Raw genomic sequence first — 9535 nt, 5'->3', positions numbered from 1 at the left:
TTCAGGATGCCCCTTTTCACTCTTCTCAAGTTTGGGCTAGCATACACACATAACTGATTTTGCTTGATGAACCGTTTAAACTATTTTGCATGGGCTTACTTGTATAGAGTATGCCTTGGGATGATATTTATGTATGTCTGGATGTATGTTTATATATGTGTTATTTTATGGTCAATAATTAGCGATGTTAATTAGTCGTTATCGACTAAGGATGTTTGCGTATGCCTACTTTGTGTTTGCATACGTTGGATGGAATGTTACGTGTTTGGGTTGTACGTGTGCTCGACCCTGATGCTATTACTTGGATGTTATTCATAGGGATGTGATTATATAGATATATATAAGTATGACTACTTATTGTTTTATGATGGCCTAACTGTTCATATCCCGTGTTATTAAACTCTTGGAATGATTTATATAAATGTCAATTATTAAAAACTTGAACTAACTTAGCTTAAGCTGACTTTGTGTGTATGTTAGTGTGAGTTTCAGGTTAGGAGGAGGATGCTTACCGCTTGGACGTGCTTGAGGCTACTTGGACGGTTGAAGGCATACCTAGTCGGAAAGTTTCAATAATAAACATTGTTCTTTTCAATTTTTACTAAATATATTTAAATTTGGTTTTGGGCATAATTTCCGAGTTTTGGGAACTTGTTTTAGTAATTATGATTTTTCCGCTGATTTATACTCTGAACTAGTTTTTGAAATGAAATGAACTGTCTTGAGTTTAAGAATTTTGTAAGTTTCTTGTATGATTACCAACTGTAGGATTCCCGGGATTCGGGGTCTGACAGTTACCCATAACCATTGTTTGTCTTCAATACCTATCCCATTATCGTTGCAACCACTTCACCACCATCATCATCCCCTCACCGCCGCCATTGCCTTCAAGGCACTTGTGGCCACCACTCCATCAGCATTACTAGTAAGGAGAATTATTGTACTTTTGTTAATCATCTTTGTGGAAGTTAAGGTAGTCATTCGTGTTGTTTTGGCTAAAAATGTTTGGTGCATCAACATTTGTTTAATATATGATTTTAGTTCTTACATTTAGTTACATTTTAGTTCTTACATTTAGTTACATCAAAATTCATGAAACTTCAAACATTAGTTGCTTTATACTTAATAACAACTAGTGTTTCGATCCCTGTGTTGTGAGGGGTTGTGAAACCATAGCCGAAGCTCAGATCATGGTGATCAGGAGTCAAACGAATCTTCTTGAATTTGATCATAATGTCTTTGAAAAATAACAAAATAATTTAAAAGTTTTCAATGTTTGTTGTTTCACATAAATGAAAAGAACAAATATATAATAAAACTATAAAAAAAACACGAAATGTGGTTTATATTAGTTATGGCTCATATTTCCGTTATGGTTGCAACTTACGCCACCATTCCTAATAACGGAGTGTCATCATAGCCTAGATAAAGACTTCAAACGACAATCGAAAAATAACACAAAGTAACAGCCGCCGCGGCTACGAAAAAACTATAAATCTTAAAGTAGCAAATCTGTACATACTTTCATCATGTCATATTCCAATTTTTAAAAAATGTCATAAGCACTATTCATCACAGAACACAAAAATGGTCAAGCTTGGTGTGGTCTCAAAACCATATCAATCACACTTCCTTCTCCAAACTTTAAGCAACCACAATAACAACAATAATGTTATTCCAAGTACAATGTTTATCAAAAAATGTTGTGTTCATTTGAACCTCGGGGTCCACACACTAACCTGTTTTAGCAAACAACAATTGAAATATTTTTTGTTCATCATCACAAAGTCCGAAGGTTTCTAAACAGTTGGATGTAGGCTCAGATGAAACTCATGGCTGCAAAGTTCGTTGCTTGTTTCCAGGCACCACACTTGCAACGCCAAGAATCCATCATGAAGAGGTAGGTCCCAGCAGAGCCCAGTTGGACCCGCAAGACTCACCTTGAAGAGAGACGTCTGCGCAGAAACCAACTGGATCCGCAGGACCAACCATGCTCAGAGACGTGACGTCCTTACGCGCAGTACGCAAGCTGGTCCCGCAGGAAATGCCTCCCAATGGTGAAGGACTCCGCCTGTCCCCGCAGCCTCGGATACAAGCCATTAGGGAAGGCCACCCGCGCAGCAAGGCTACACGCACAAGGCACTTAGCTCTCAATCGTTCAGTGTCACCTGAAGGAATGAGCGAAGCCGGGAACAATCCCGCACAAGGGCGGGAGGGGGAATACTCCCGCCCAAATAAGCCAGTCCGTACGATACAGGAAGATCTTCTGTACTGTACCTGACGAGGTATGGGAAAAAGATCTGACTAAAGATACGACAGCTTATAGACAACAGTATGGCGAGCAGCATGCTCCTACACTGTATGTCACTGTTAGCCGCTGCCTACTCACCAACTCTTGTCATACCACGTGCGTAGCTGACAGTTGGAAAAGGAATAGTATACAGCAGGCCTAGTCGCTATCAGCCACTACCTACCCACCAACTACCAGCAGGGCACGTGCGTAGGCTACTGTTGGTGAACAGGAACACTGTTGCAGCCGGCCATACCTCCTTGGAAACCTACCTTCGGCTATAAATACCACAAATGGTATGACCATCTCATCTTATCTTGTATAATCATATCTTATCACATTATCATCATATTATACCTGATATCTGCTCTAGCAATCTCTTAATATACTTTTATATTTAAAGAGCAATCTAGTCTGATTCTCACGCCGGAGGGTGGTCACAAGGAGGAACCCCCCCTTCTCAGTGACGAGCTCAAGGTGTCTGTTTTGCAGGTTATCAGAAGAACCATCTTCAAAGGGTCTAACCCCTCGTGGGAAACATCTAACCCCCAGGTTACTTGTAATCTATTCGGGGTCCGGTTAGTGTTTCTTCATTGGCGCCATCCGTGCATAAAGCTAGAACTACATTTTTCTCCAGTTTTTTCAAACTTCTACAAAGATGGTTAGAGAAATTCCGGTAACCACAACCCCAGCTACTGGGGGAAATACCGGTAACACAGTTTTTACAAACACTACCCCGGCTACCCAAGCCGGGGCAAGTGAAGTAAATTTTACGAACACTACCCCAGTTACTCATGCTGGGGCAAGTGCAGTAAATGATCGCCTACTGGGATCCACTGATACCCAGGTTGAGAAACGAAGACTCCCCCGCCAAACTCTCGATGAAGTCAAGGCATGGGCGGAGGCACGACAAAAGGAATTCCAGGCCGAGTTGAACGAACGCTTGCGTTCCATACAACAGGCCGACGAATTCGAATACTGGGAGGATGACTCGGAGGAATCCGACTCCGACGCGAACCCTCGCCATAGGGCAAAAGGGAAGCGTAAGGAAATGGAATCCCAACCGAAAAGGCATTTTGGACAAGCCTTCAAACCAAAAAGCACAAGTAGAAGTCCACGAGACTTCTCCAAAACGTTCAGACCAAACGTTGCAAATGCAGGAACGTCCAAATTTGCAAGGGACATTGCGGAAGCAATCGCCCCAAGGAGTGCCAAACAAATGCCTAACATAGGCACATATGACGGTATATCTGATCCAGACGATCATTTGAACAGATTCATAGCAGGGGCAACCGTCAGCAATTGGACGGAACCCACGTGGTGCTACATGTTCCAAATGACGCTTGTTGGGGCTGCTAGAGCTTGGTTTGATCGTCTACCGGTCAACCACATCTACGACTGGGCAGACTTCCAGCAGAAGTTTAGCCAACACTTCAGCCAGCAACGGAAGTATACCGAGTAGCAATGGACAATCCTCAAATGCATACGAGAAGAAGATGAATCTCTGCCAAACTTCATCACTCGCTTCAACTCAAAGAAGCTAAGTTTGGGCAATATCAGCGAAGATCTTGTTCGCGCAGCCTTCATCCAGGGCGCGCATGACCCAGAGCTCATCCGCACCCTAACGGGTAAAGATGGTATGCCATCCACATGGGATGCCATCATGACAGCAGCAAAACGCTATGCGGAAACGGAGAAGCAACTGGGTAGAGATCTCCCACAGAGCACAAACCTCTACACTCAGAAGACGAGAGAAGACAATGTCCTCACCGCCCGATTAAATAAAAAGCGGAAGCTAGGGATTTGGCAGGCAAGGGTAAACTTTGACACATCCGGCTTGCAACATCGATTGGGCGGAAGGGATTATGTACAGCCGCACCGAAACTCCAGATGGACGCCACTCACCAAAAGCGTCACTGAGATATTCGCCATTGAAGAGCTCCCGTGGCCAAAGCCTCCAATAATCCGACATCGTCACGATGCTGATCGGAGCAAATACTGTGACTTTCACAAGACAAAAGGCCACAACACTGAAGAATGCATAGACGTAAAAGACATGGTTGAAGCATTTGTCAGAGATGGGACGCTCGCGCACCTCGTGGCGCAATAAAGGCTGAGCAGGCGGGTGCGTGTAGAACCCCAGCTGGGGAAAACACGAATAAAAATTCCAGCTTCAATATCGAGACTACATGCTGCGTAAAGAACGAGATCCCGAACCAGGTGCGTATCGGCTCGATGGCACTCCCATCCCAACAACATGGAAGGGAGCTCATTTACACAGTTTGCATGTAAATCAATTCCAATTTGTAAAGAAGGCCAAGAGCCACTTCTAATGGAAATGATTCTCTTTAGAACATCGAAGCTGATGATTTTACTTTTCTGCACTAATATGACGATATTCACATTATGCGAAGTCGTTGCGTGGGAAGGCGGTTCTACCCGCACAAACCCAATAATGTGAAAAAACCTTCACGCAGGTCAGTTGAAGGGGAAAGGTTCAGCACCCAAAAATGAAAGTGCCGGTCTATCCGCACGAATCATAATGAGGAAACTGAACAATAACCTATCAGCAACCGCGCGTCGAACGGTTTAACTATGCAACACTGGTAACGATATTCACATTACGTGAAGTCGTTACGTGGGAAGGCGGTCTTACCCGCACAAACCCAATAACAGGAAAAAACCTTCACGCAGGTCTGTTAAAGGGGAAGAGTTCAATTATTCCATTAAATGAAAGTGCCGGTCTATCCGCATGAATCATGAAAGGAAACTGGACACTAACCTATTAACAACCGCTCGTCGAACGGTTCAAAACAAAATTCTCAAAAGGATGAGGAAAACCTACACGCAGGTCAGATAAGGGTAAAGTTTTGCCATCCTACTAAGTGCAAGTGACGGTTCCACCCGCACAATCACGAAAGAGGAAGCAAAACTTCACATTATCAACCACGTTCAAAGGTTAACTTATCCTCAAAGGATGAGGAAAACCTACACGCAGGTCAGATAAAGGTAAAGTTTCGCCATCTTACCAAGTGCAAGTGACGGTTCTACCCGCACAATCACGAAAGAGGAAGCAAAACTTCACACCCATTATCAACCACGTTCAAAGGTTAACTTGTAACACCCCGACCAAAGGCGGATTATACATCGGGGCGCCACATATTGCTTCATTACTCGCGACACTATTGGTGTCAATATTTATTAATACACATTTTATCGCGCACGCGCAGCGGGGAAAATAAAGAACATAAATCAAACATAAATCAATATATTATAAATTATAACATTCAAACAACATTAACTTGTCTTGATACATTTTAATTCTAGGTCCAAAAGTAAAAACTTCCTACGTGTCCACAAGCTCCAAAACAGCTACTGCAAACCTGAACATGTGTTAAAATAAACGTCAAACACTTGCGTGTTGGTGAGAAATCAAGTTTAATACAATACATAGATAATCATAAATCTGCGCGCAACATGTGTATGTCTGGTTTTCAACAAGGGTGTAATCTGATCGGGACCAACTCTAAGAGACAAGACTGCCAGTGCTCACAATTGAGCTCACAAACAAGACTAACTGTGCAAGTGTAACAAAAGAGAAAATCATAAACGATAGTTCTCCCGTGTTCATCTAATGGTACCATGAAAACTGCGGAATAGACCGACAAGACGGTTAATGATCCACACATACAAATAAACAGCCAAGTCTACGTCCTCAACACATGGGATACTGCGCGACTAAAGTTCATAAACAAGTTTAAGACTCTAAGTTTGTATGAACACATGAACATCCCAAAACATTAAAAGCAAAAAGGGATTAGGTACGAGATTACTCACTTGATAAACGATGCGGTGTAAGATAAAGCAAGAACCAACTTTAAACAAGCACAAGTTAACCTATAAATAAGATTATTGTTTTAATGATTGGTTTTAAGTCTTGATTATGAGTTAGCATAATTAATAAGTAAATTATTATATATAATATATATATTACCGAAAAAGCAGGGCAGAACAGGGAGGAAGACGGAGGCAGAGAGGAAGACGGCAGAGAGAGCAAGGGGCAAGAGAACAGGAGAGAGTAAGTGTTTTGTGTGTGTAGTGTTAGGAAAAATAATACTATTATTTATAGAGAAACCCTAGGAGACATAAATCCAGAAAAAAAGGGAAAAGATTCCAAGACAAACAGAACAAGACAAAACAAAAGATAACAAAAGATATCAAAAGATATGGCAGCTGCAGGGGGCAAGATAAAGCTGTCAGGGAACAGTAAAAAGGCATGGGCGGTTCAGATAAAGGTACGGTCAAGCATGGCAAAAGCAGATCTCAAAAGATTATGTCAGTCACTTTTTCTATCAACCAATGGGGTTGGTACGCATGCTGCGCCGAAAGTAACTATTCAGACATTAGATAGGTTAGGTCAACAGCTCAGAAGAAAAGGCAACACAAAAGCATACAGGCTGGATAAAACAGGACTAGACTAAAGGGTCAAGCGCGAGAAGGCTGAGTGCGCGAGCGCGAAGGCTGGCACAACAATCCTTAGCGCACTGCGGGAAGAATCACATCCTTAGCGCGCTGCGTGAAGAACCTGGAATTCTAAGCGCATCGCGGGAAGAACATACATTCTTAGCGCATTGCGGGAAGAACATGCATTCTTAGCGCGCTGCGAGAAGAGTTCTCTTCACGCATCGCAGGAACAAGATGTCTTCACGCAGGCTTCCATGTAAGGAGTCTGGCGCGTGGAGCTGCAGACATCCTTAGGCGGGAAGAACCAAAGGATAAGCAAAGAGTTAGAAGAAAAGAGGGAAACAAGGCGTAAGGGCGGGACGGCGACAAGAGGGAAAAGAAGGCGGAAAGAGAGAAGGAAGAGGGAGGGGACGGCGGAAAGAAAGAGAGAGAGAGAGAGAGAGGCGGGAAGGAAAAGTATATTATTATTATTAAAAGTAAAATATAAGTATAAATAAATATTAAATCATAAAAGAAAGAGATCGGATAAGGGAAACGGGTACCTGGGTCGGGTCGGATCGGGCAGATGTCACATAACTTATCCTCAAAAGATGAGGAAAACCTACACGCAGGTCAGATAAAGGTTAAAGTTTAGCCATCCTACTAAGTGCAAGTGACGGTTCTACCCGCACAATCACGAAAGAGGAAGCAAAACTTTAACCCATTATCAACCACGTTCAACAGGTTAACTTATTCTAAACACTTGGAAAATTGCTAATTTAAACTAAGTATGCAAGTCATAAGTTTATAAAGCAAGGAACCCAAAGAAGGAAATAACAATCTTATACGTAAAAAGATTTATATTTCACAAATGAATTATTACAAGAATGGCCGGGTAACTACCCGCCTACGAAAAGAAGAAAATAAATCTATACAAGCTAAAACTATCCTAGCAGTGGGAAGGGATCTTCAGGATCAGGCTTCAGGGCCACTTCCACTTGGACCAGCCCCATCGGTAGAGCGTGGCAGTTCAAGGAAAGCTTTGAGGATAGCTAGCCCATCATCAGCAGCAGCTACTTGGTTCACCTTCTCCACCACTGGATGCGGGAAGGTGGCGTATTGATTTACTGCTTGGTCGTATATGGCTTCAGTATCAACATTGTACAAAGGGAAGTTGGAAGGCGGGAAGCCTTTCTCAACGAACCCTAGACCAAGCAGGAAGCCGGCCCGTTCCCCATCCTCGTGAGAAGCGTTGAGGGCTGCGCTCATGGCATCATCGTAAGTAGTCTCTGAGAAGACCCGATGCACAACCTACAAAGAAAATATACAAGTGTCAAACACCTTTTCTATGTACAAAGGAAAGCGTGAAGACGCAAAGCTAAACATACCTGAGGCAACGCCTCTCGAAGAAGCCATTCCTTGGCAACCAGAGCTTCTTGGAGGGCGGCTTGAGCTTGGGTGCAGGCGCGTTCGGCTGCGCTTTTGTTAAGGTTGGCAAGTAGCACTTCCTTCGCAGCAGCCTCTTCAACGCCCTTAAGCTTCCGCTCGGTGTGATCAAGCACGCCCCTCTGGTCCAGGATTTCTTGAAGCTTCTTGGCATCTTCCATTGCCAAGGCATCATGAGCACGTTGGAGAGCCTCTAATTTGGCCTTGAGCTCCTCGTTCTCCACGCGTAAAGGCTCAGCAACGGCTTCAGCCTTGGTGGCCCTCTCGGTCGCGTTCCTCGCAGTCTCCTTAGCAAGCCGAAGCTGTTCGTTAACAGCTTGGGCAGCCTTGGAGCGGGCCTCGAGTCGCGCTTGAACCTCAACCTCGAGGGCCTTGAAGGCCTTCTCCTTCTCCGCAGCAGCTGCGGCCAACTTTTGATTCTCCTCCCGAAGAGCCCGCGCTTGAGATACGTCTTTGGCGCGAGCTGCTTTTAACTTGTCGTTTTCACGACAAAGCAGCTCGACGCGTGGCTGCATCCGGGCCTGGAGAACCCGAAGCTCATTGGTTAGCCTACCCTCCTGGTAGCTAGCCATGGCTTCCCCCAACGCACCATGGGGAGCAGCGTGGCGAGCCCATTCCACGCACTCCACAGGGGTACGAAGGGTTGTTCCTCGGCGTATGTTCCATCGCGGAACATACACTTCATTGGAATTCGACACTGCAAAAACAAAAAAGCAGTTAGGAAAAGATGATAAAAAATAAAAGTGAAAAAGGGCCAAAGGAACCCTACGCACCTGTAGGGTCTATAACAGGCCGATAGCCGCCGAACCCATCACCTGAACCCAAAGGAAACCCATCCAAAAGGTCAGGCAGATGGGAAGGTGGCAAAGATTGGCGAGTACTCCCATGCGTACCTGATGGGCCGGCCGTCGGTGCCGGGTGGCGGGGGCATGGTGGCAGCCGCCGCAGTCACTGCCGCAGAATCCGCAGCAATCGTAACCGCCGGCTCGGTGAAAGATGCTGTAAATATCGCACTTACCACCGGCGGTGACGTCATCTTGGCTGGAACAGTCGGCTCAGGGGACTGAGCAACTGATCCAGCGGAAGCAGGCGCAGGCGCCGGGGTCGTCGCCTCAGGAAGGCTGACCAAGCCTACCGTCATCGGCGGAGAGGTACTCGAATGCGCTAAACCCGGAAATGCGTCAACATCCACGCCTGCACAAGAAGATAAGTGTTAAAACAATAAATTTATGAAGTATGTTAAATCTACAAAAACAAGGATATTTGTACTTACGGGTTTTCTTGAGCCTGAACGTACGGACAGGCGGGGACAAACCCGATGGAGCCGGTCTCTTGATGCCGGTCACCGTCGTCATC

This window comes from Bidens hawaiensis, unplaced genomic scaffold (assembly GCF_021521415.1).
Source record: "Bidens hawaiensis isolate Kalapana, Puna unplaced genomic scaffold, B.hawaiensis_p1.1 tig00033876_1, whole genome shotgun sequence".
NCBI lineage: Eukaryota > Viridiplantae > Streptophyta > Magnoliopsida > Asterales > Asteraceae > Bidens > Bidens hawaiensis.
This window is presented reverse-complemented; position numbering follows the sequence as displayed.